General features: G+C 48.2%; 1 pseudogene; it reads left to right on the top strand.

Moving 5' to 3' along the window:
• Positions 1-1,974: 1,974 nt before the first annotated feature.
• Positions 1,975-25,202, top strand: LOC136129021 (ferritin light chain pseudogene; annotated as a pseudogene).
• Positions 25,203-26,034: the final 832 nt, after the last annotated feature.

Genomic DNA, 26,034 nt, shown 5'->3' with positions numbered 1-26,034 from the left:
AATCCAAAGGAACAGTTTACTATATAAAACATTTACTTAACTAAAAATATACTCACTTGCATTCTACAATTTTTCAGATGTTTCATATAATCTGCCAATTTCTAAATGAGTGGGGAGCATGGTTTACATTGTCAACAGCCACTGAAAATGTAGTATTAGTAGAGTGTACTACATTTATAAAATCAACATTTTTGTTAGCAAGTGTAACTTTAGAAGAAACGTTTGCAAGAATCCCTAGGAATATGAGTTCCGTTCGTTCACCACAATGCAAGTACAAAACATTTGACATAAAGCCCGTATCAAAATGTTCTTAACTGGGTTTAACAAAGTCAATCTGTGCAATTACTATCAGCTTTAACATCAACAGAAGGAGGAAATAAAGTTATCAGCAAGAAAAGAGAATTAGCAACACTCGTTTAAAATAATCCCAATTAAATCAACTAGTTCACTATCTTCAACAAAGATCCTTCCCAAGCTAGCCAACTTTTGTTTCAGACCCTAATCTCCCACCACTTCCTTCCTGCACCCCAGACTGCTTGCTGCTCCCCAAACTCCTGCACGTCTCCGTGCCTCTGTACCAGCTGTTCCAACTTAGCATGCTCCCCCCCTCCTCCTCACCTGATGAGCACTTACTCATCAGCCCAAACCTCAGCACAAAAGTCCCCTCCAGTCTACAAGCTTCCTCAACTCCCCCAGGCAAAACTAGTTGTTCCAAATTCCCAAGACACTTGGTAAATCCATCCTAATCACAGCGCACAGTGTTCATGCCTCGGGAGCTAACAGAGGGCAGATTCCCTCCAGCCCGGAGAGGACGAATCAGGCAGAAATGATGAACGTGCGCTGAATCCATTCCCTACTTAGACTGGGTGATCCTCTAGAACCCGGCCACATCTCGAGGAGACACAGGAGACCCTATCATTCTTCCCGCCAGAGAATGAATACCAGGGGGGCACACCCAGAGCCCTTGAAAGAGAACAATGAATGAACAGAGCCGCCTCGCCTCTCCTGATGTCCAAACTCCTCTCTCTGGGCATCGACTAGCTCTGCAGAGCCTCTGCAGCTGCAGAACTGAGGCGTCCTGGAAGCTCTCACTTCACACACAAGAGCCCTGTATCTTCATTCCAAAGGCATCCCGGGGCCAATCGTCAGTATAAGCACCGCAAACGTCTCATTAGGTACCCGCAGAGTCCTGAGACCCAAGGGGAGGCCCCTATGCCTTTGTGGTGGGGCATCGACCTATTTCCTCCTCCCGTCCCTGACTGCTCTCATCTTCCGGAAAAGGGTGTCACTTGAGAGAAGATGCAAGCCCGGGTCCCCAACTCCGCGGCCAAAAAAACATTAGCCCATCTGAGTGACAACACAGATCCGAGACAGCTCTGGGCGGTTTTTCTCGTGGCCAAAATATAAGGAATGTACACCGGGTACAGGGGTAGTGCCGGCACGTTTCCCCAAAACACTAGGAAACCTGAGTGGGGATGTGGGAACTCGGCTCGCCGGCCATGACACCGGGCCCCAGGGCCCCCGCCCGCCCAGCGCCACCCGGGGTGACAGCGGCCTGGCCCGGGCCCTCCGCCCGGCAGCCGCGGGGCCGCTCCGTCAGCGCCGCCTTGGCCGGGCCTCCGGGGAACCCGGCCCCCTCAGCCCCGCCGCCGCCCGGCTCCCCCGGCATCCCGGGCCCGGCCCTGCAACCTACCTGAGGGAGCCCGGCCGCCTCTGTGTCCAGTCGTCCGGCAGTGGCGTCTGGTCCGCTCCTCCTCCCCGCGGCGGGCGAGGGAGCGGGAGGCGGTCACATTCGGCGCGTCCCCAGCCCAGGGGACGGGGCCCCGGGCAGCCCTCGCATCGTCGCTCTCGCACTCCGCACCTCAGGGCACACACCCCAAAGCCCGGCCAGCTGGCCCTCTTCGGGGCCCAAGAAGAGCGGTAGGGAAGCCTTCGCTTCTCACGCTCTTTCTCGTCTTACTCCCGCCATCTAAGATGGCGGCCCCAGTGCCCGCACTGAAGACGCTTTCGGGCGGCCCCGGCAAGCGAGCCCTCCACTCGGTGCGCCTCCTCCCGACCTGCGACGCCACCAGCTCTCTGCTTCTGCGCGAGCTCGCCTGGCGGCGGACTTCAAATTTGGCTCGGGTATCCATCGCTCTGGCCTGAACTCGGGCCCCGCCTCCCAGGGGGCGTGGCCTTGCCATCTAGCTGGTCGCCATTTCGGAGCCGTGAAGGCAGTAGGGCGGGTCCTCCCTGGCCCCGGGCTGGCAATCGGGAAGGGCCAGGGTTCGGCTGACCCGAAGGAGCCTGAGAATTGGCGGGGGGAGGAAGGCCAGCTTGCCGGCATCGCGAGGCCCAGAGATAACCAGACGTGCCAGAGGACGCATAGCATAGAGGACCGTGTCCACCTTTGGCCCGTCCTCCCTGGAATCGTACACAAGTGGCAAATCGCAACCCATCATGCGGGAAAGTCCCTAAACTTTTCTGAGTCTCAGTTTCCTCACCTGTAAATTGAGGGTTCCTTTTCCCCCGTCAGACTGGCAAAAAGTTTAAAAGACTGATAATATCCAGTCTGGTGCAAGATGTGTGGAAAACCTGCTGTGTACCTTCGTCCAACGCTGGCAGGAATGGATATCGGGAGGGCAATTTGGCGTTATCTATGGAAATTTTAGTGTATATAGTATTCCTCCCAGCAAGTCCACTTCTAGGCACCCATGCTAGAGAAATAGGTACACATACGCACAAAAAGACACCTGCTAAGATGTTTATTACCATGTTGTTTGTGTTAGAGATAACACTGGAAAAAATGTGGATTAATTAAATAGGAAACAGGTTAAATAAAGTGTGCTAGCTACACAGTACAGGATATCCATCTGTTAAAAAGAATGAGCTAGATCTATGTACTGATTTTTTTTTAATCCAGGACATTAAATTTTAAAAAGTAGAACAGATACAGAATGATTTTATTCATTGAAACACAGGCACACAAAGCTACCCAATACCATGTACAAGTCATTCATTTAAATTTTTATTGCAAGCCTATTGTGTACCACACATTGCTCTGGGTATTGGGAAGTCAACAGTAATCAAAAGCTCTGTTTTGCAGAGATGGGAAACCCAAAGAAAGCATAAATAATAAATTCAGGTAGTAATATGTACAGTATAAAGGGAAATGAAGGGACTTCCCTGGTGGTCCAGTGGTTAAGAATTCACCTTCCAGTGCAGGGGACGCGGGTTCCATCCCTGGTCGGGGAGCTAGATCCCACATGCGACGGGGTAACTAAGCCTGCATGCCACAACTAGAGAGAAGCCTGCGCCGCAACGAAAGATCCCACGTGCCGCAAGGAAAATTCCCACGTGTGGCAACTAAGACCTGACACAGCCAAATAAATAAATATTAAAAAAAATAAATAGAGGGAAATGAAGATGAAGAGGAGATAATGACAGGAGTATGTGGACCTGTATATAAATACATAAATATATAAATACATAATAATAAAATAATATATAAATATGTAAATACACATAAATATACATAAATGCAGGGGAAAGACTGGAAGGCATTGAACATGTAGGGACCATGAAGGGATTTTTTTTTTTTTAATTAGGAATAATGATGTTACCTGCCAGGGTTCTTGGCCTCCTTAATCAATAGAAATTGATCAGAGGCCAGACAAGAAATTCAAGCAAGGCTTTATTGGGTCCCCTGCTGCAGCAAGGGGGAGTGAAAACAAGCTCACTCCCCAGGTGGGTGGTGAGGTGTTTCCTTATAAGGGATGAGGGTAGGGGTGGGTCCAGGGTCAGGCTGGATGGGGTGCTTAGGTGGTCTGCCCACCCCACTCGTGGTGCTGTGTGCAGGGGGCATGCGAAGTACCCTGCTTTTGCTCCCGACACCTCAGAAGCGGCAGTTGGGTTTTTGGTCGTTTGTATCTTGTTCTCTATAATTTGCCCCAACTGCATGCACGCAGTTATTTTTAGTCCCTTATAGTTTCTTTGTATTTTGTCCAGGTGTAAGCACTGCAGCAAAGGGTCCCAGGTCCCAGATCACATTTCCCAGCCTGTCTCACAGGATTAAGTGAGATAAAACATGAAAAGCACTTAGCACAGAGCCTGGGGGTTGAGGCTGACTGCCAAGGTTCAAATTTGGACTCTGCCCCTTCCTCATCTGTGACTTGGATAAGTCATTTAAACCTCAGTTCCTCATCTGTAATGAAAAAGCGATAGCACTCACCTATTAAGGGTTGTAAGGATTTAGTGAGTTTAAGATGTAAAGCACTTGGAACAGTGCCTGGTTCACATTAAACATTATAGAAGTGTTAGCTGTAATTATCATAGTTAACTCTTATCATCCTATCATTACTGCTTAGGGCAGAGCAGCAAACCACACTTGCCGACCCCTAGGCCATTCCTTTCTTCAGCCACCCCCAGCTGGTATTTGCCCAGTACTTCACAGCTTAGAAAGTTGGAGTCTGTGCCTCATTCAAACTTCCCAGCTCACCAGTAAGAGTGGCTACTTCATTTTTTCAAAAATAATTTATTGAGGTGAAGTACACATAACATGAAATTAGCCATTTTTAAAAATTTTATTTTATTTGGCTGCATCGTGTCTTAGTTGCAGCATGCAAGATCTTCATTGCAACATGTGGAATCTTTCGTTGTGGCGCTCAGGCTCAGTAGTTGTGGCATGTGGGCTCAGTAGTTGTGGCACACAGGCTTAGTTGCCCTGCAGCATGTGGGAGCTTAGTTCCCCAAGCAGGGATGGAACCTGCGTCCCCAGCACTGGAAGGCGGAGGCTTAACCGCTGGACCACCAGGGAAGTCCCGGAATCAGCCATTTTAAAGTAAACAACTCAGTAGCATTTAGTACATTCACAATGTTATCCAACCACCACCTCTACTTCCAATATATTTCCATCACTCCAAAGTAAAGCCCCTTACCCTTTAAGCAGTTTCTCCCCCTCCCATCCCCACCAAGCCCCTGACCACCACCACTATGTGTTCTATCACTATGGATTTCTCTGTTCTGGATATTTCATATAAATGGAATCATATAATATGTGACCTTTTGCTCTGGTTTCTTTCACTTAGCATAATGTTTTCAAAGTTAATCCCCGTGGCTGCACATAGCAGTACTTCATTCCTTTTTATGGCTGAGTATGTAAGTATATACCACAGTTTGTTTATCCATTATCCGTCAATGGACATTTGGGCTGTTTCTATCTTTCAGCTCTTGTGCATAGTGCTGCTGTGAGCATGCATGTACATGTACTTGTTTGAGTACCTGTTTTCAGTTTTTTTCAGGCATATACATAGGAGTGGAACTGCTGGGCCATCTTGCACTCCACTAGGTTGCATGTCCCCTACTTTGCAGACCTCCGGTTTGGTGGTAGGAGAAGTCAGGAGAGCTAGAATTCCTAGGAAAGGTCTCAGAAGACGAACGGAAGTGGGGAAAGGAATGAGTCAGAAACGGCTTGAAGAATGGACATGCCATGAGCTCAGGTCAAAGAGAAGAGGGAAAGAATGGGAGGGGTCCATTGGTGGGGGAAGGGGATGAGGGTAGGCTAACCTGGAAACTTTCCTGGGTGTTGGAATGTTCTACTTCTTAATTTGGGAGGTGGTTGCATGAGTGTGTAGATATACATATGTATGTAGAAATGGCTGTATGTAGTTTTCTATACATTTGTTACACCTCAGTACAGAAAAGATGGGCAATAAGGTCTCCAAACCTGGCCAAAAAGGGTGCATTTTTCAGAAGAAAGAAAAACTTCACAAATAACAGCTACCATTTGTGGAGCCTCTTCATGTGATCAGGCATTTTTCACAATCTTCAATACACATCACAACTTAAAAGGCCTGATCTTCAAATGAGGAGCCCCTCAGAGAGGGTACTTAATCTACAGACAAAGCTGGGAAGTGGTGGAGTGGGGGTCAGGACCCGTTCCTCTGTTCATTCCTCATCCAGTCGCTGAAGATTTCTGTTGTGTCTAGTATGTGCCAGGCCCCATGTTAGCTCTGGGCCCATGGCAGCGAATAAGCCACAGTCTCTGCCCTCAAGGACTTTAGGGTCACAGCGGGGCAGACAAGCAACGAACAGGTACACCAACACATCAAAGTGAGACTCGGGATTGTAGTAAATCCGTGAAGGGAATGACCAGAGAACAAAGGAATGGGGGGCAGTGTGCCTTTAGACTCAGGGGCCAAGGAAGGCCTTTCTCAGGAGGAGGTGATAGTTAAGCTGGGCACTGGAGGTGAGAAAGAGTCGGGAGAAGGGCATTCTAAGCAGCTGGAATAGCACGTGAAGGGCCATGAGTGGGAAAGGAGTGTAGGCCAGTGTGGTCAGAACACAGCCAAGGAGGGGGAGCTGGGGCTGGCGCAGTGGGGACTGGACAGAGGATGGAGTCACAGCAGCCTGACTCCCACGCCTGTGCCCTTTCCATGCCATCCTACCTCTCCAGCGAGTTTAATTTTAGTCACAGATGAGTTGGACGTGTGGGCCCAGCCTGGGCTGGGTGCTGGAGAGACAGAGCCATGTAAACAGACAGTTACCCCACCGGCTGGTCCAAATGTGCTCGAACGGCGAGGAGCTGCCTGCGTTCTGTGGGAGGGCACCCAGGGGAAGGGGGCAATGACCGGTTCTGCCTGGGAGGGTCAGGGAGGCCTCTGCAGAGGCAACCTTGAAGCTGAGTCTTAAAGGAAGAGTCAGAGTTTTCCAGACTGAGAATGGAGGGTGGACAGGGCAGGAGGTGGGAACGATGTGGGCCAAAGTGTAGAGGTGTGACTTACGTTTGGGAAACCGCAAGCAGCCCTCGGGTGCCCAGAGAGAATGGTGAAGGGGAGACCTGGAGGGCAAAGGATGTCTGGCCACAGTCAACCTCCCTCAGGCCATAACAGGGCAGTCTGTAATGGGGAGGTAAGGAGCTGCCTCCTCGGGGGGGTCAACCACAATACACGCTGTGGAGTCACGTGCAGGAAAGCCTAGTGCAGTCATCTTGGAAACCAGCAACAATTAAGGCCTGGACGCCCTCGGAGATTACTTGGGGCTTATAAACTGCAACAATCTCTACGTAAGTCAATCTGGCAATATCAGAATCACAAATGCGTAAACCTTTTCCCCCAGAAATTCTCCTTCCGGGAATTTATCCTACAGAGGGACTTGTAAATGTGTGAAATGATGTGTATATGGAAAGATGTCCAAGAAATTCTGTTGAATGAAAGAAAAAGAACCAAGGGACAAAACAGCATGAACAGGGCTTCCCTGGTGACGCAGTGGTTGAGAGTCTGCCTGCCAATGCAGGGGACAAGGGTTCATGCCCCGGTCCAGGAAGATCCCACATGCCGCGGAGCGGCTGCGCCCGTGAGCCATGGCCGCTGAGCCTGCGCGTCCGGAGCCTGTGCTCCGCAACGGGAGAGGCCGCAACAGTGAGAGGCCCGCATACCACACACAAAAAAAATAAATAAAATAAAATAAAACAGCATGAACTGTATGCCACTTTTTGTGAAAAGGAAAACATTTGCTGGTAAAGGCTTAAATTAACTGGGAAGGACACACAAAATACTACCACTGGTGATCACAGGCTAGGGGGAGGGTGGGATCCCAGTAGATGAAGTACCAGAGTGGAAAAAATTGTTTTCACTGCCTAACTTTTTATAATTTTTATTTCTTTCTTTTTCTTTCTTTGTTACTTTTTTGTTTTTTCTTTTTAATTTAATCTTTGGTTTCTTTTGTATATCTTTTTTTAAAATTTATTTTATTTTATTCATTTTGGGCTGTGTTGGGTCTTCGTTGCTGTGCGCGGGCTTTCTCTAGCTGCAGCGAGCGGGGGCTACTCTTCATTGCGGTGCGTGGGCTTCTCATTGTGGTGGCTTCTCTTGTTGCAGATCATGGGATCTAGGCGCACGGGCTTCAGTAGTTGTGGCACGCGGGCTCAGAAGTTGTGGCTCGTGGGCTCTAGAGCACAGGCTCAGTAGTTGTGGAGCATGGGCTTAGTTGCTCCGCGGCATGTGGGATCTTCCCTGATCAGGGCTCGAACCCGTGTCCCCTGCATTGGCAGGTGGATTCTTAACCACTGCGCCACCAGGGAAGCCCCTCTTTTGTATATCTTATTTTTACTTGTTTAGTTTTCTTATCTTTTTTCTTAAACATTTTATAGTTGCAAATCGTTGAACCATGTGAGCACGTTACCCACTCAAAAATTTAATTAAAAATAAACAAGCCTGGGGGCTTCCCTGGTGGCGCAGTGGTTGGGAGTCCGCCTACCGATGCAGGGGACACGGGTTCGTGCCCCGGTCTGGGAGGATCCCACATGCCGTGGAGCGGCTGGGCCCGTGAGCCATGGCCGCTGAGCCTGCGCGTCCGGAGCCTGTGCTCCGCAGCGGGAGAGGCCACAGCGATGAGGCCTGCGTACCGCAAAAAAAAAAAACAAAACAGGCCCGTCACCCACAAACTTAGCGTGACCCTCACCAGGACACCAATCACCCAGGACTCCAGGGCTAGGCCTGAGGCAGTGCCCTCTGGGATGCCTGGGCCCCTGGATGCCTGACCAGCTTCTCCACACTTCCCAGGACCACATACTTTTCTACTCTAGCTCCTCAGCTACAGGGCCTGGAGATAAAAGGGGCCCTGACTACACAACCACACCTACAGTGTCTGCTGGGGGGTCCACCTGCCTTTTGAGCATGGCCGTCGCACAGCCTCCAAGGGCCTCTCCCACCACCTCCCTCAGGTGATGTAGGAGTAAAAACACTTGCCTTTAAGGGTTATTGGGAAGAAAGTAAATGGGAATGTGGCACGCAGTAGGTACCCTGGCACACAGTGGGTGATCAGGGAGCACTGCCCCTCATCCCCTCTCCCACACCTCTTCCTGACTTCCTGCTTTCTGCCCTCAACGGACAAGTCTGCCAGGTCTTGGAAAAGGAAAACACCCGTACTTTCAAATGTCCCTTTCCCCCTTCCAGTTACCACCGTAATTCTTTCTTCCCTTTTAGGGTCAAATTTATCCAAAAATGGTCTAGACTCAGGCTCAATTTTCTCACCCGTCCCTCCACAAAGCCCCACAGTCTCCTCGTCACTGAGCGCGCCCTCCAGAAGGCTTTCCCAAGCCCAGGCCTCAGTGCCCTTTATGACGTTTGGTAAAGGGCGTCATCCCCTTCCTGTTGAAATTCTGCCTCTGCCTGACGTCTCCTGTCACAGGACCGGCCACCATTCTCCTCTCAGGCCTGTGGAAACCAGAGCACGTGGCAAAGCAGCTCGTGCTATTCCCTCTGCTGGAAACGCTCTTCCCCACTCTCCATCCCAGCTCCAGGGCCCCGTCTCCACAGAGCCGCCTCTGGCACCTGCAACCTTCAGTGTTCTGTCCTTTCTCTGCATTTTTGTGCATTTCCTGCTTCAGCCCCACACTTCATCGGGCTGCCTTTTCTCAGGCTCTCACTGCTTCAACTGGCAGAAAAGGCCTGAGGTTTGGAACCAGACACTGAATTTCCATCTCCTTATCCTTTTAGCTGGGTGCCTCTGGGCCAGGCAAACAAGCCGATACACCTTTCTGAGAGGTTTTCTTATCTGTGCACAGGGATAATAAAGGCCCACCTCACAGGGCTTGGGCGAGACTGACATCCTTATTAAAGCATCTTATCTTGTGTTCATGAGGGGCAGGGTGGGTGGCATGGGCATGAGATTGGGGAAGTCACACAAGGCCCCTTGAACTCAGAAGGCCCAGCACTTGGGGTTTAATGCTCTGTGGTCTCTATCGTGAAATTCGTTTCTTTTTTTAATCTTGAAATTCTTGATAATTTCATCTCTGAATTTGTGTTTTGGTAAGTGAATCTGATGGGACAATGGAGCCTGCACCCAGGGCTATGGAGCCGCCGCTCGCACATAGTCATGTCTCCTGCCTCCCAGGGGTTCTTGGACGCCTGCTTCCCTTCCTTTCTGGCACTTCCCTCCTGACCAGCCTCCAGGTCTCCAACCCCACCCAGCGACCTTTGCCATCCTTGTCCTCCAGCCCCGGAATGGACTCCTGCAGCCAGGAGGCCCACGTGGGCCCCTCTTGGGGTCTGCACTCACGCTGTGAGCATCCCCACACCTCAGGGAGCCCGGTGTTTAATAGCAGATACAGAACGCCAAGACAGGTCTAGAGAAAGGAAAAAGTTCTACATTTTAGTACCTTTAATGGCAACTTTTCCTGCTTCATGAACGAGAGCCCCACACTTTCACTTTGCACTGGGCCCCAGAAATTATGTAGGTGACCCTGGAGAGAGGCCAGCAGGGTTATATGGCCCTGGAGGGGTCTTAAAAATCGCCAGTGCATCCTGCAGGTTTAACCTGGAGCCTTATCATTCCAGTCGCCCCACTGTGTAACAAGCCACTGTGAACTTAGGGGTGTAAACGTGGTCTGCTTTGTTATGCTCACAGATTCTGTGGCGTAGGAATGCAGACAGGGCCTAGCAGGGATGGCTTGTCTCACAATTTCTGGGACCTCAGGAGGAAGGACTCCAGTGGCTAGAGGTGATCTGGATGGCTGAGGGCTGGACCAGCTGGGGCTGGAGGGTCCACTTCCAAGATGGTTTCCTTACTCCTATGTCTGGTACGTCCATGGGGATGTCTGGAAGGCGTGTGTGTGTGTGTGTGGATGTGTGTGTGTGTGTGTGTGTGTGTGTGTGTGTGTCGGGGAGGGAGGGGGGCGGTGGATGTTGGCCAGGACAGTCTGCCTGAGCACCTCCTGGCCTTTCCAGCATGGCAGCCTGAGGGTAGTCGGAATTCCTACCTGGCAGCTCAGAGCACCAGCAATCGATGCAGAAGCTGCACCATCTTTTATGACCTGGTCACCCAGGATCACGTATGGCGTACTGCACTGGCTGAAGTATTCACAAGCCTTCCCAGATTCAACAGCAGGGAACACAGACTCCATCTCTTGAAGGGGGACTGACAAGGTTACAGAAACTCACATGCGATGGGAGATATTGTTGCAGCCTTCTTTGAAAAGTACAATCAGCTACAACTATGATTTAAGTTTTAAAATAACTTGTGGTTATCTTGTGAAGAGCATCATTAGTTTGCATTATGCTTGTGACGGGATTTTGATTTAAAAGCATCGTATTCATTACATTCAACAAAGCAGTTTGTTAAATATGAGCGTTTAAAACACATCATTGCCATTTTTTAATATCTGCTTTGGCATTTCTACATTTAAAACTATAAATAACGGGAGCTTCAAAAAATGCAAGTGTCTCGGGTCTCTCTCAATCTCCAGAACAAGGATCTAATTATTTATTTTTGTAATATTCTACTACCCTGATCCCCCAGCGTGTAGCACTGAGCACACAGTTGGTGCTTAATATTCAGCAATTTCACTATTCACTAAGACAGAAGAGAAACTGTGGCTCCCGCTTTGAGGCAAATCTAAAGGAACAAGACGTACTGGATGACTAAAACTTTAATTTCAGGTTGTTTCACTGTCACCATTATCCAGAGTCTAAAATGGGTACAATTTCTTCACTGGCTTGGCTTGGCTGATTCTACAGGGAGAATGAAAGCCAGATGATCAGGACCACAGATGTGCTTGTGTTGCTTTGTTTTGCATAAATCATGTGGACAATCATCTCAGTTCTCCAGTTCACTCTCCATTACCTACAGCGCCGTTTATTTCAATGAACGTTTACTGAGCATGCTGGGGGCCACATGCTGAGCTAGCCACTGGAGATGTAGAGATGCCCAGAGTGGTCCATGCCCTCAAGGGGCTTACTGTGCAGTTGGGGGAGGGGGAGGAACAAATGAAATACAGCCACATGCGAGCAACTCAAACATGATGGTGTGTACGGGGCTTGACCTTTCCCAGAGCACTTGACTCAGCCTGGCCACTGTGATTGGTTCAGGGATGGACATACGACCCAGCTGGATCCTATCAAAGTGAAGCTCAGGATTTTTGAGGAAGCTCCCATATACATCTTCTGAGTTTTTCCCCTGGATTTGAACCCTGAGGCAAGGGAAGGCTGGGGATGTCTCGGCTACCTTTACACCTTTACAGAGCTGAGCCTGGAGTCCTGCAGGAGCCTGCTGACCTCTGCTGAGCACTGAAACCAACCAGACCTGAGCTTTTCAGTTCCATGCAGCATGATATTCCCTTTTTCTGAACCTAAAACCACTGAGTTAGTTTTCCCATTACTTGTAATAGAGTCCTAATAGATGCTCACGTGATTACCTGTTGATTTCTTCTCTGGCAATATTGACAGTCGGTTAAGGTCATTTCTCTTTCTTTTTCTGAAGAGAAATCTCCTAGAACATGGAAATCACTGGAGGCTATGCACACACTTCCAGAGGGAGAGGGTCTGTGAACTGAAGGACCACCGAGGGAGAAGCCACCCAGCATCTTTTGGCCCTCAGCAGCTCTGTGCTCTCAGACAGCCTGCTTCACCTGGCCAACCTCCGAGGCTCTTGCGGATTTACGGTTTGATACTGGAGAGCCTAACTGGCCATCTTCACCAGACTAGGTCCAGCATGTTGTGAGAACTTGGGAATTATTGTTATTATTACATTATTAGCACTGTCTGTGTCCTTTTTTTTAAGTAGGCATTGGCCTCCTAACTTTGAGTAGGTGGGAACTGAGGGGCCTTTTTTATTGGGATCCTCTGGTATTCAGCTTCCACCTGTACCCCTTCACCTACCTCTCCGAAAGGGAAAGACTTAGAGATGGTACCAGAGGTCAACCTTAACTAGAAGCTTCTGACACCAGATTCGTAGAAATCAGGCCTGTGTGTGCAGCCCTTTTCTCAGCCTCAAATATGGTTTGCACACTTCAAATTCTAAATATTGTTTTCTCATAGCTCATTTCCTCATTATGGTTCTGGGCAACTTCGGTTTTATCTTTCTCCTCGGACCACTCCTCGTAATGTTGGTGTCCAGTCCACATTTGCTCTATCAGGAAAGTCAATGCTTTTCTTCAGAAACCATTTCGGAAGGCAAACAACTCCAAAGCAAGTCGGTCAACATAGAAAGGAAATTAACAGCAACAGGAATAGCTGACAGTGATTGAGAGCTAACTATGTCTCAGGCATAATGCCGTAAGGCATATGGCAGCAAATCCTATGACTGAATCTGAGATGTGTGCCAGGATCATCTTGTTTCACACGCAAGGGAACTTAGGCAGGGACATGCTGCTAACAGCGGGTGAGCTCTGGGCAGAATCCAAGCAGTCCAACCCTACCCTCCTCTATTTTTAAGAAGATAACTATTTATTTTGATATAATTTCAAACAAAGAGAAAATTCACAATACTACTATAAGGAACTCGCATATATAGAACCTGCATTTTTAATCATTACACTATATTTGTTCAATGAATAAATAGGTACTCAAACATAGCAAGTAGCTAATCTTAATTAAGAAAACACCAGGGCTTCCCTGGTGGCGCAGTGGTTGAGAGTTCGCCTGCCAATGCAGGGGACACGGGTTCGTGCCCCGGTCCGGGAAGATCCCACATGCCGCGGGGCGGCTGGGCCCGTGAGCCATGGCCGCTGAGCCTGCGCGTCCGGAGCCTGCGCGTCCGGAGCCTGTGCTCCGTGACGGGAGAGGCCACAACAGTGAGAGGCCCGCGTACCGGAAAAAAAAAAAAGAAAACACCAACATACCCACGATGAAAATCCAAAACAAAGATTAATCTTGGATGAAAGTCCCGAAGCTGAAGAGGGAGACGAAGGGTGTCTAATATTTTTTGTACAATTCTTACTCATTTCTGTATTTATCCTTCCTGAGGTTTACTTACAGCAATAAATAGATTCACAAAAGCTTAGCACTTAGAAATCTTAGAGACCCTGCAGTGCAAGCCCCTCTCCCACCTCCCACATTTAGCAGATGGGTGGGAGCTGGCTTTAAGCAGCAACTAGGGCGCTCTGCTTCCCAAGCAGCCATGGGAGCCGCGAGCCCAGGGCCTTTAGAACTGGATCACCTCACATGGAAGCCCCACCCTGTCACTTACAGCCGGTGTGACCTTAGACAAGGCCTAACCTCACAGAACCTTGGTTTCCTTGCCAGTAAACGGCGCTAAGAATGCTGACCTCGGGAGGTTATGGAGAGAATTTAATGAGATAAGCTTGCAAAGAGCTTGACATTTAGCAGGGATCCAATAAATATCCCTTTTCTCTACTTTTTTTTTTTGGGGGGGGGCCAAGCCAAGCAGCTTGTGAAAGCACTGGGTCCAAACCACTGGACTGCCAGGAAATTCCCTCTACCTTTTCAAATAGCTTTTTCCATACTTCAGATGATTTCTCTAGAATAGAGTCCTAGAAGTAGAATTATACTGGGCCAACTGGAAGAAACATTTATATGACCCTTGATCTGTATTGCCAACTTCTTTTCCAAAAGGGTCCTGCCACTGGTGGCATGTGAGATTGCCAGTTTCACCATTTCTTTGCCAGACTAAGATTTTTTTCCCCCTTTTTAGGTATTAGAAAAAGAAAAGTATTGTATCATTGTGTTAAGTTGTATATCTTCCATTAATTGGCAGGTGAATATTTCCCCACATCTACATTCCCTGTTTTCTGACTTGCTTGTTCGTGACCTTTGACTATTGGGGTACTGGCACTTTTTTTCTTATCAATATGTGTGAATTATTTTTTACAATAAAGAAATTAAGTTCGTATATACTGACTGCAAACATTTGTTCCTAGTCTTTTCTTTGCTTTTTATTTTGAAGCTGATGGGAATTCCCTGGCGGTCCAGTGGTTAGGACTCAGTGCTTTCACTGCCGGGGCCTGGGTTCAATCCCTGGTCAGGGAACTAAGATGCTGCAAGCGGTATGGTGAGGCCAAAATAAATAAATAAAAAATAAGTCTTTTTATTTGAAGATGTTTCATTTATTTTTAGTGATTTTTGTTGTTATTGCTGTGGTATTTTTGGAGGTTTGTAAGCCACGGAAGTGTTTCATCTGTATTTTGATGTTTCTCTTTATAATTTGTTCTTTAAATTTTAAGCTGCCCCATCTGGGAGTTAGATACTCTTGAGGAATCAAATGTTATGGATTGAACTGTATCCCTCCAAAAGAGATGTTGAGGCCCTGACCTTCCAGAACCTGCGAACGTGGCTTTATTTGGCAATAGAGTCTTTGTAGACATAATCAAGCTGAGACGAGGTTATACTGGAGTAGGGTGGGCACTACCCCAATATGACTGGTATCCTGAGAAGAAGAGAAGACAGAGACATACAGAGAGAAGGCCATGTGACAACAAGAGCAGAGACTGGGGTGATGCAGCTACAAGCCAACGACTGCCGACCACCACCAGAAGCTAAGAGAAGGGCAAGGAAGGATGCTACCCAGAGTCTCAGAGGGAGCACGGCCCTGCTGACACCTTGATTTCACACTTCTGGCCTCTAGAACTGTGAGAGAATAAATTTCTGTTGTTTTAAACCTCCCAGTTTGTGCTACTTTGTTATGGCAGCCCTAGAAACTACGCCAAATTAAAGACAAATTTTCCTATTAAAATTGGACCCAAGGAGAACTGGACAGAAATTATCCCATGATAAATGTGGAAGTGCCAGACATATAGAAGAAAAGTGATGTTTTCCTACTACCATCTGGAAAAAAGAGGGGGGCGGATTTTGACCTCTACCTTGTAATTTACCTTAAATTACACTGAAATAAACCCCAAATGACTGAAAGATTTAAATGTAACAAATGAAACTAGAGGCATTCTAGAGGAAAACATGTGAAATAAAATGCTTTTTCAGGGCAGGGAAGGCATTTCTAGGCATTAGACAAATGCCAGAAGCTGTAAAAGGAAAAGTTGACACTGAACCACGTAAAAGTCAACTTTCAGCACAGTAATAAATACCTTCAGCAAAATCAAAGATCAAATGGCTGGGAAACAATATTTGCAACTCAATTCACAGACAAAGGATTGGTTTCTTTAATAAAGAGAGCTCCAAATATCAGTAAGAAAAGACCAAATAAGAGAAACTACACTGAGAGACCACTTCTCACCTATCAGCTTGGGCAAAGTCAAAAAACATTTGCTGGGGCTTCCCTGGTGGCGCAGTGGTTGAGAGTCCGCCTGCCGATGCAGGGGACACGGGTTCGTGCCCCGGTCCGGGAGGATCCCACCTGCCGCGGAGCGGCTAGGCCCATAAGCCTGCGCGTCCGGAGCCTGTGCTCTGCAGCGGGAGAGGCCACAACAGTGAGAGGCTTGCGTACCGCAAAAAAAAAAAAAAAAAAAAAAGCATTTGCTAATTACCTCCCAAACATATTCAGTGTATTCTTGACTGAGAAAAGCAGAAGGTTAAGATCACAGTCTCTGGGTGACCTCTTAAGATTCTTTGCAGTGTTGGGACTCTATGATTATCATAATTGTCCTTGTCATTATTTTTACCTATTAGCATTAGCTGAGTGTCAAGACATCAGTGGTACTTGAAAAAGCAACTCTAGCAATGGTTAACTAAAGTGTAATGGTTAACTGCCTGGGTCTGATTCTTGGTTCTGCCATTTTTTAGCTGTATGACCCTGAGTAAGTGGTTTAACTTTGAGCCTCGGTTTCCTCATCTATAAAATGGGGATGATGTAATGCCTACTTCATAGGGTTGTTTTGAAGAATTTATGAGTTGATATATGTAAAGCATCTAGAACAGTGTCTGGCACATGGTAAGTACCATGTAAGTGTTAGCAATTATTATCACCATGGGGTGACCCTAAAGTCTGTAAATATAGAGAATTTTATTATGTATAATCAATAAACCACTTATTCTGAAAATTCCTATGTGTTTCCAGATTTGGTGGCCACTCTATATATGCTAGATACCTTTAAATACATTATCTTTTTTAATCTTCCCTATAGTCCTGTAAGATTTGCTTTACTATCTCCATCTCACTAATAAGAAAACAAGGGATCACAGAGGTAAAGTTACCTTTCCAGGGTCACACAGCTGCAAGGGCCCCGGCCAAGATTCAGATGTAAGTGTGCTCAGGTTATTTCTACTCCATCTCAGGCCATCCCCTACAGAGTGTCCAGAGGCACCCTTTGGTCCACTGAGAGTGGAAAATTTCAGCCCAGTTCCAGATGGCAGGCCCCAACAGGATAGCAGGCTCCTCCCTGGCTCCGACGCTGCCGCCTACCCCGCTGATTTACAGAGAAAGTGGGGAGCATTCCCCATACTCCAAGTGGAGAGAGAGGCAGACTGCTGGCTCCGCCCCCTGAGAACTTGCGGGTTGGGGGGAGGGGAGGGGGAGGGGAGGGGGGAAGGCATGTGGGGGAGGGGTGGGGCGAGGCATGTTGGGAAGGGCTCAGAGGCCAAAAGAGAGTCGCTGGGCTCGCTGTTACAGTCTGGCATAAACAGTGCCAGCGATTTCCTCCAACTCTGCTGCTCGGGTGTGGGCCCCAGAGTCTCTTAGATGCCTCCAGCCGCGCTTGTTCTACCGGCCGATCAACGCGTGCGAAGTGTGCAGTGCGACCTGTTTCGTAAATAGATCTCATTTGGGCTGTGACTTTGAAAGCCAGCCAAAGGCCCCAACCTAAAATAGTCAGCCTACTGCCCTGTTATTTTCACGGCTTAAAAAAACAAAAAAACAAACAAAAAAAACCCTTCCAAAGCATAGCATGTATATTTTTATCACAGGCCTGCTTAGAATAGCAACACCTATTTACTTGGAGGGAGGAGACTGCGGGGCGACTTTCCGCGCTTCGGTTATTATCCAGACCCGGGGACCCAGTGCACTCAGTCCACAGAAGAGGGTCCTCCCCATCACAGGGCCAGTCCAGCGGCCTCTCCAGCCTTCACCCCTCACCCCAGTACACAATCCATATCCCGGCCCCCACGCACCTCACTTTCTACACTGCTCCGGGCCTCCAGGTCATGACCACAGGCCTTGCTTTCATGCTGGTTGCCTCCCCTCAACCCTCAGACTGTGTGCAGCCTTCACCCTTTGCTTCTCTCCGTGGCCGGAGTGTGGCTCGTCTGTGGCCTGTGGCTCACGACCTAAGGAGCATCCATCAGCCACGAATAATCCTAATCACAACTGAATTTTTAGGGAGCACTCACTGGCTGCCAAGAACCATGCTAAGCATTTCTCCCCTATTATCTCACTGAATTTTTAGGCCTGTTCTGTGAGGTTCCGTTTTGCAGAAGGGAAAACGGAAATTTCGCTGAGCTGCCCAGGGTCACACAGTCAGAGGACAGGCTGGGAGACCTGAACCCAGCTGAATGGCTCCCAGTGCTGTGAGCTCTACATAATTCTCTCATCATTGTAGCTTTTTATTACATGCAGATGATATTATCCCATTTTGTATAACACGTATTTGTGACCATCTGCTAACATGACACCAAAATGCTACTTCTGGGGAGGGACAGGGAGTGAAAGTTTGAGACATTTTTTACTTGTTTCTTTAAATGTTCCTGTTTATTTTTTTATGAGCACGTATCTGTTACATTATCAGAAAAACAAACAATAGTTTGAGAAAAACAGATAGAAGCAAGCCCTCAGCATCTCTGGTAGAGGTAGTGTGTGTAGTGGCTAACAGCCCACACACTCAGGAGCCAGGCGCCCCTAGCATTGCCACTTCCCAGCTGTGTGACCTTGGGTAATTCATCTAGCATCTCTGTGCCTGTTTCCTCACTCATGGAATGGAGGCTAAAAATAACATCTACCTCATAGGCGGGGCAGGAGGATAAACGTGTTAAAAGTGCTCGAGGCAGTGTCTGGCACACCCTAAGGACTCCAGAAGAGCTTGACACCATCCAGCACCTCAGATTGTAGAGGGAAGGCAAGGAGGTGCAAAAGCAAAGGTCCTCAGGGACCCAGCAGGCATGGGGAGGTCAGCAGCTGTCAGTACTCCAAGGGGTAAGGCTTGTGGCAATCGGCAGAGTGCAAAATTGTGGCTGGAAGGGGCTGCAGTGTTTTAAGATCCAATGCATTTTCTGAAAGAGCTATAACTCCAGGATTTTATTAAAAGTCCCTTAAGGTTTAATGTTGCCTCAAATTGAACAACACAAAGAAGAACCTGCAGAGCCCTTTGGCCCCAGGCTGCCAGCCTGCAGCCTCGCTCCCATGGGCCTTCTGCTTCAATGGTGCTGGCTCCCCAGAGGAACCCTGACACCCAGCAGCTGACAGTGAGAGGCGCGATGAGTAACAGACACCTGTGTTTGGAGGGAAGCGGCACCAGCTAACTAGGCAGGGATCCTCATCTCCATTTCACAGATGACGTAACTGAAGGTCAGGGAGGGATAGCAATTTACCCAAGGTCCTGCATCACAGTGTCTTATAGAGCCAGGATTCAAACCCAGGAACTTCTGATGCCACAGCCTGTGTTTCTAGGGCTATTTATGAGTCTCGTCCTTTCCTTCTCTAACAGTTCCTCCAACATCAGCTTTCTGACAACAGTAATTAAGAAAAGAAATTTGGGGACTTCCCAGGTGGTGCAGTGGTTAAGAATCCGCCTGCCAATGCAGGGGACACGGGTTTGAGCCCTGGTCCAGGAAGATCCCACATGCCGCGAAGCAACGAAGCCCGTGCGCCACAGCTACTGTGCTCTAGAGCCCATGAGCCACAACTACTGAGCCTGTGAGCCACAACTACTGAAGCCCGCGCGCCTAGAGCCCGTGCACCGTAACGAAGAGTAGCCCCGCTCACCGCAACTGGAGAAATCCCACGCGCAGCAACAAAGACCCCACGCAGCCAAAAATAAATTAATTAATTTTTTTAAAAATGGGGGAATGGTATTGCCCACAGTACCAGCTCAATTAAAAAAAAGGAAAAAAGAAAACAATTTCTCCCTGTAGCATTTTTTTCTCTTAATTTTTTTTTTTTGCCTTGATATAAAAACCGTTGACTCCAACATCATCTCTAAATGAAATGAGGTTTTCCTCCACAGGGCATACAAATGGTTAGATTAAAGGTTTAGCTGGCCGCACACGCTGGCGCTGGCTTGCAGTCATCTGCCTCTACTCAGCATCTCTCTGAACACGTCAGCAACCGTTCTTGAGGTGCCCACTTTCCATGAAGGACTCTGCTAACTGTTAAGAAACTAATCAGAGCCCTGCAAGCACGAGAGGCTAAAGCTGGGTGGAGATGAGGATGCAAAGAGGACTTGTATCCAGTCAGCCCCCACTGCACGCCAGGCATGCTGACTCTTCCCAACAACACACTTCTAAATTATTGTGAAACCTCCTGGGGGTTTCCTGTGATGTGGGTATTACTATCCCCATTTTATAGCTGATAGATCCAAAGGTCTGAAAGAAGAAGGAATTCCCTCAAGATTATGTTCGTTGTAAGAGAGAAGTTACATCTCTCTAGACTCTCGCTCCTCCACGCATGGTCCCTGGACCAGCCACATCGGAATCACCTGGGAGCTTGTTAGAAACAGATAGTATCGGGCCCACCCCAGATCTGCCGGTCAGAAGCTGCATTTTACAGGACACTGCAAGGAGTCTCACGCACACCAAGGTCTGAGAGGTGCTGCCCTAACTAACCCCTTCCCCCCCAAGTCCTCTGTCTCCTGTGCATTTCAAATTCTGTGCTGGGGTACAGTTGGCAGCTTTCTGCTCTTTATTCCCTAAGTTCAAAAGTACTTTGGCATCAAACCTGAGAGTTGAAAGAAAATCCTAAACATAAGTACCACAAATCAGCATTTGTGCATCATTTCTTTAGCGGTAGCTTACCCAGGACTGAGGGAGTTTCTTGGGATGCAGGATTTTCAGCGTTAAAACTGGGGCAGTTCTTGGCAAACTGGGATGGCTGGTCACCATATCCCTATTCCCAGCCTCTCAAACACAGGTAATTCCTTTCGTATAGTAGTTCTCAGCCCTGGATGCACCTTAGAATCACCTGGGGAGATCTGAAAAAAACAAATGCCTGCTCACTAACCCAGATGAATTAAATCAGAACCTCTGCGGGTAGGTCTGGCCACTGATACGTTAAAAAAGACTCCCCGTGTGCTTTGAATGCACAGGGTCTAGAGCCACTGTTCGTGCCTAAAGTTATTTTTTTGCTCTGAGTAGCACATTTTTCAGGAACATGAAGAACTGACTGAAGGAAGGAAAAGGGGGAAGGGACTCGCCCTTACTGGGTCCATGCCTCTCATGCTGGTTAGCACCCAAGTGCCAGAAGCCGAGCTACCTGTGAACTAGGAGTTATTTGTGTCCATTATGCAGATAAGAACACTGAGGGTGAGAGAAGTATCTCACCCAAGTTCACACAACTAGGAAATGGTGAACTGTGACTTCAGGTCTGTCTTCTTTTATAACCCCGGGAGGATGTTCTACACACTACCTCCAAGATACCTAGATTTTAACTTTGCCATTGATCATGAAGAGATTCTGAGAATGGTCTGCTGCAGAGTAGAAGATGAGGCCCACCTGTACAGGTGGACTATTTTCACGCTGGAAATTCCTTCACCATGGAGTCTTTCCCCTGAATCTTATAAAACCCAGGTAGACCCAGCAATCCCACTCCTTGGTGCCTACCCAAGAGAATGTTCATAGCAGCATTGTTTATAATAGCCAAAAGGTAGAAACAAGTCAAATATCCATCAACTGATGAATGGATAAAATGTGGTATCACTGTATAATAGAATATTATTTGGCAATAAAAAGTATTGATACATGCCACAACATGGATGAACCTTGAAAACATTGTGCTAAGTGAGAGAAGCCTGACACAGAAGGCCACAGACTGTAAGGTTCCATTTACATAAATGTCCAGAATAGGCAAATAGAGACAAAAGAGTAGATTAGTGGTTGCCAGGGGCTGGGGTGGGGAGGGGAGAAGGGAGGAATGGGAGAGATTGCTAATGAACATGGGGCTTTTTTGGGGGTGATGAAATGTTCTGGAATCAGTGTGATGGTTGTACAACTGTGAGTATCCTAAAACTACCGAATTATACACTTTAAAAGAGAGGATTTTAGGGTATGTGAATTCTCTCTCAATCTGCTAACAGGAGTTCTCATCCATAGCTGGTGGGAAAGCAAAATGGAGCAGACACTGTTGAAAACTGGAAGTTTCTAGTAAGGCTAACTTACACCTACCATATCATATAGCAGTTCTACTCCTGCATACATTCCCAAGACAAACGAGTACTTAAGTCCATCCAAGGACACGTACAAGAATGTTCCTAGCAGCTTTGTTCATAATAGCCCCAAACTGGATGCAACCCGAATATCCATGCCGAGGAGAACAGATAAATAAACTGTGCTGTATTCATACGATGGATACCACAGAGCACGACAAAGGGACTACTTACTGCTACCTGCCAGACAAAAATGAATCTCACTGATATGATGTTGAGCATTAAGAAGCCAGACAAAAGAGCCCATCCGCTATGATTTCATTCCTATGAAGTTCAAGAATATGCAGAACTAATGGATGACGATAGAAGTCAGAGGAGCATAGACTGGGAAGAGGCACGAGGGAGCTGGTTAGGGAGCTGCAGGTGTTATACATCTTGATCTGGGTATTTGTGGATTGGGGCTGCACATCTGTAAGGATCACTGGGTTATGCATGGAAGATCCATGTGCTTCGTGAACTTCACCATGTGTACGTACGTCATACCTAAAAAGTCCAGAAGCTCCTCAGCCAATGGTGGCCTTGTTCTGGGGTTCACTGACTGACCCTGGATGTCTGCACAGTGGACTGAAGAGGGCACAGACTGTGGAGACAGGTGGACCTGGATTCCAGTCCAGCTCTGCCCCCGTCTAGTCCCATGACCTTGGGCAAGTCACTCAACATTTCTCAGCTTCATGAAATGAGGAAGCAATCTCTAACAGGGACGGCCTTGAGCGTTAAGAGAAAAAATACATGGCAAGTCCCGAGCACAGGGCTCAGCCCAGGAGAGAACAGACGAATCCCAAGTGGTCAATAAACGGTGGCTCATACAAGACAGCTGCTCTGTCAGAAGGATGCAGAATCGCAGCCTTCTGGCAGGAACAGGGGCAGATGAGTGGGCACAGCCAGGACAGTTTATGAAACTTGTCCGGGTTGTCTGCCCTGTTGAAGAGACCACCAGGAGAGATCACACGAAAAGCCAAGGAGGGGGCTTCCCTGGTTGCGCAGTGGTTGAAAGTCCGCCTGTCGATGCAGGGGACACGGGTTTGTGCCCCGGTCGGGGAAGGTCCCACATGCCGCGGAGCGGCTGGGCCCGTGAGCCATGGCCGCTGAGCCTGCACGTCCGGAGCCTGTGCTCCGCAACGGGAGGAGCCACAGCAGTGAGAGGCCCGCGTACCGCAGAAAAAAAAAAAAAAAGCCAAGGAGTGACAGAAGAGAGGCCCAGTGTCCTAGGGCCCCAGCTGAGCCCAGCTTCCGAGCTGTCCCCACCAAGGTGCAGCCATGTGAGTGAGCCGTCCTGCAGGAGGGTCCGGAGGATCACCGCCCCAGCCAACATGATGTGGAGCTGAGCCGGTCCGTCCACAGAACTGGGAGATCATGAACTGTTGCTGTTTTAGACTTCGGAGTGATTGCTATTCAGCCATAGACAGCCCATACAGGAATTGCTATCCAAGGGGGGGCTCCAATAAACAGCACTGAAAACATGGGACACTGGCTTAGGAACAGGGCAATGGGCAGAGGCTAGGGGGCCTTGAAGAGATTGTTACTGGAATGTGGAAGAATGTGAGAAATTGTTACGGGAGCCTGACCAAAGGGGACGCGACTTACGTACTGACAGAAAAATGTAGTAAAACTGTTCCCTGTAATAACGTGGAAAACAGAAAGTACAGTTCATAGCCTTGTTTTGGCTGAGGAGATTTCAAGGCAGAATGTTGAAAGAATCAACTGGTTCGTTTTAGCTGAGGGACGGATGGAGGATGAGCTAAAGAAAGAGCTGTTCCGTATCACAGAGGAATCTATAGGAAACGCTCCTTGCCTCAAGCTTGTTAGGTTGGAAAATGAGACCGTTTCTCATTCCCAACATCTATAGCCCAGTAAAGAGTCTCAAAGGAAATAAGAACCTGGGGGAGGGAAGGAACCTGGTGGCAAAGATCAAATACAGGGTGCTTCCCATGAAATGTGGCCTCCGGGTCAAGATCAGATGAAGGATGCAGATACAACAGACTTTCTTGAGAACTCAGATGCATTTCAGGGTACGGCATAGGTAGAGCCTCTCAGCTAGACAACAGGCTTCTAAGAACCTCTGAAGGCGTATCCCTCAGCGCTTGCATGTGGCCCAAAGGGTCTGTCTCAGAAAGAAATGTTAAGTGTGGCTTTTGTCTAATGGAGTAGGTCATTTGATACACAGGAAATGCACAAAAGCTTTCATTTTACTAATTTGGACTGAGGGGAACAGAGACATTATACGTATATAGTTGTACCTAAGTATCCATGGGGGATTCATTCTAGGACCCCTGTGGATACCAAAATCCACAGATACTCAAGTCCCTTATATACGCGATGGCCTACTATTTGTATATAGCCTAGGCACATCTTCCCGTATACTTTAAATCCTCTCTGGATTACTTATGATACCTAATAAAATGTAAATGCTATATAAGTAGTTGTAAATACAACGTAAATGCTGTGTAAATGCTTGTTGGAGGGGCAGTGCACCGGCTGTCCCGAGAATCTGTCTCTAGCTTCTACAGTGTTTGGACAGAACACCACCAGGGACGCCCCTTCTTCCAGCCTCCAACCACCCTCCAACTTTTTTCCCAGCCACAACCTTAGGCACCAACCTCTCAGCCAGCCTCGGCTTCAGGGACAAACCAACACCATATTCGGAGTTTCTCTCCGTATTGAGGATCAGCGGAGCTCTCACATTCCTCAGGATTATTTCCGTGCGGTGGAGGCCACAATCAACCACCCGGTCAACACGCGCCTGCGCGCCTCCCACACCCAGCTCTCTCTGGGCTTCTAGTTCCACCGAGACCACGTGGCTCTGGAGGGCGTGGACCACCTCTTGGGCAAGTTGGTGCAGGAGAAACGCGAGGCTGCAGAGGGTCTCTTGCAGATGCAAAACCGGCGTGGCTGCCGCACACGCTTCCGGGACACACAGAAGCCATCCCAAGACGAGTGGGGTAAAACCTGAACGCTGTGGAAGTCGCCACAGTCCTGGAGAAGAAGCTGAACCGAGCCCTCTTGGATCTGCATTCTCTGAGTTCTGACCCCCCATCTCTGTGAGTTCCTGGAGAGCCACTTCCTGGATGAGGAGGTGAAACTCATCAGGAAGAAGGGCGACCACCTGACTAACCTCCGCAGGCTGGCCGGCTCCCAGGTTGGGCTGGACGAGTATCTCTTTGAAAGGATCACCCTCCACTACGGCTAGAAGCCTCTGGAGCCCAGCGGACTTTGACGACCCCTCTGACAAACCCCTGGTGCCAGGGCTTCTGCCTGCCGCCACTAGGCAGCTTTTTAACCAGCCTGGAGCCCTCTCCCGCACCGCAGAGCAAATGGAAACAATAAAGCTTTTTGCAGGAAAAAAAAAATGGTTGGAGTGCAGCAAATTCAAGTTTTGCTTTTTGGAAATTCTGGAATTTTTTTTCCAAAGATTTTCGGCTTGTGGATGGTTGAATCTGCAGATGCAGAACATGTGCACATGGAGGGCCAATTGTATGTGTGTGTATATGTAAAGTAAAAATACAGGGACTTCCCTGGTGGCGCAGTGGTTAAGAATCCGCCTGCCATTGCAGGGGACACGGGTTCGAGCCCTGGTCAGGGAAGATCGCATATGCGGCGGAGCGACTAAGCCTGTGCGCCACAGCTACTGAGACTGTGCTCTAGAGCCCGCGAGCCACAACTACTACTGAAGCCTGCGCACCTAGAGCCTGTGCTCCACAGCTAAGACAAGCCAGCACAATGAGAAGCCCTCGCACTGCAACGAAGAGCAGCCCCCACTCAGCAACAAAAAAACCCAACGCAGCCAAAAATAAATAAATAAATTTATTTAAAAAATAAACATATAAGGTACATATACATATATACACACATTATATGTACTTTTATGGGTGAAGGGTGTCAAAAGGTAAAAAAAATAAATTTTTAAGAAAGGAACAGAAACATTATAAAACAAAATGTAGCCTCTATGACTTTCAACTGCCTAAAGACAGGAATCAGGCAAACATGAACCATTTCTTAAGTAAAACAAGGATGACTCAGAG

The sequence above is a fragment of the Phocoena phocoena genome, chromosome 10 (assembly GCF_963924675.1).
Source record: "Phocoena phocoena chromosome 10, mPhoPho1.1, whole genome shotgun sequence".
In the NCBI taxonomy this organism is placed as follows: domain Eukaryota; kingdom Metazoa; phylum Chordata; class Mammalia; order Artiodactyla; family Phocoenidae; genus Phocoena; species Phocoena phocoena.
The sequence above is the reverse complement of the archived record's forward strand: the minus strand, read 5'-3'. Positions and strand labels throughout refer to the sequence as shown.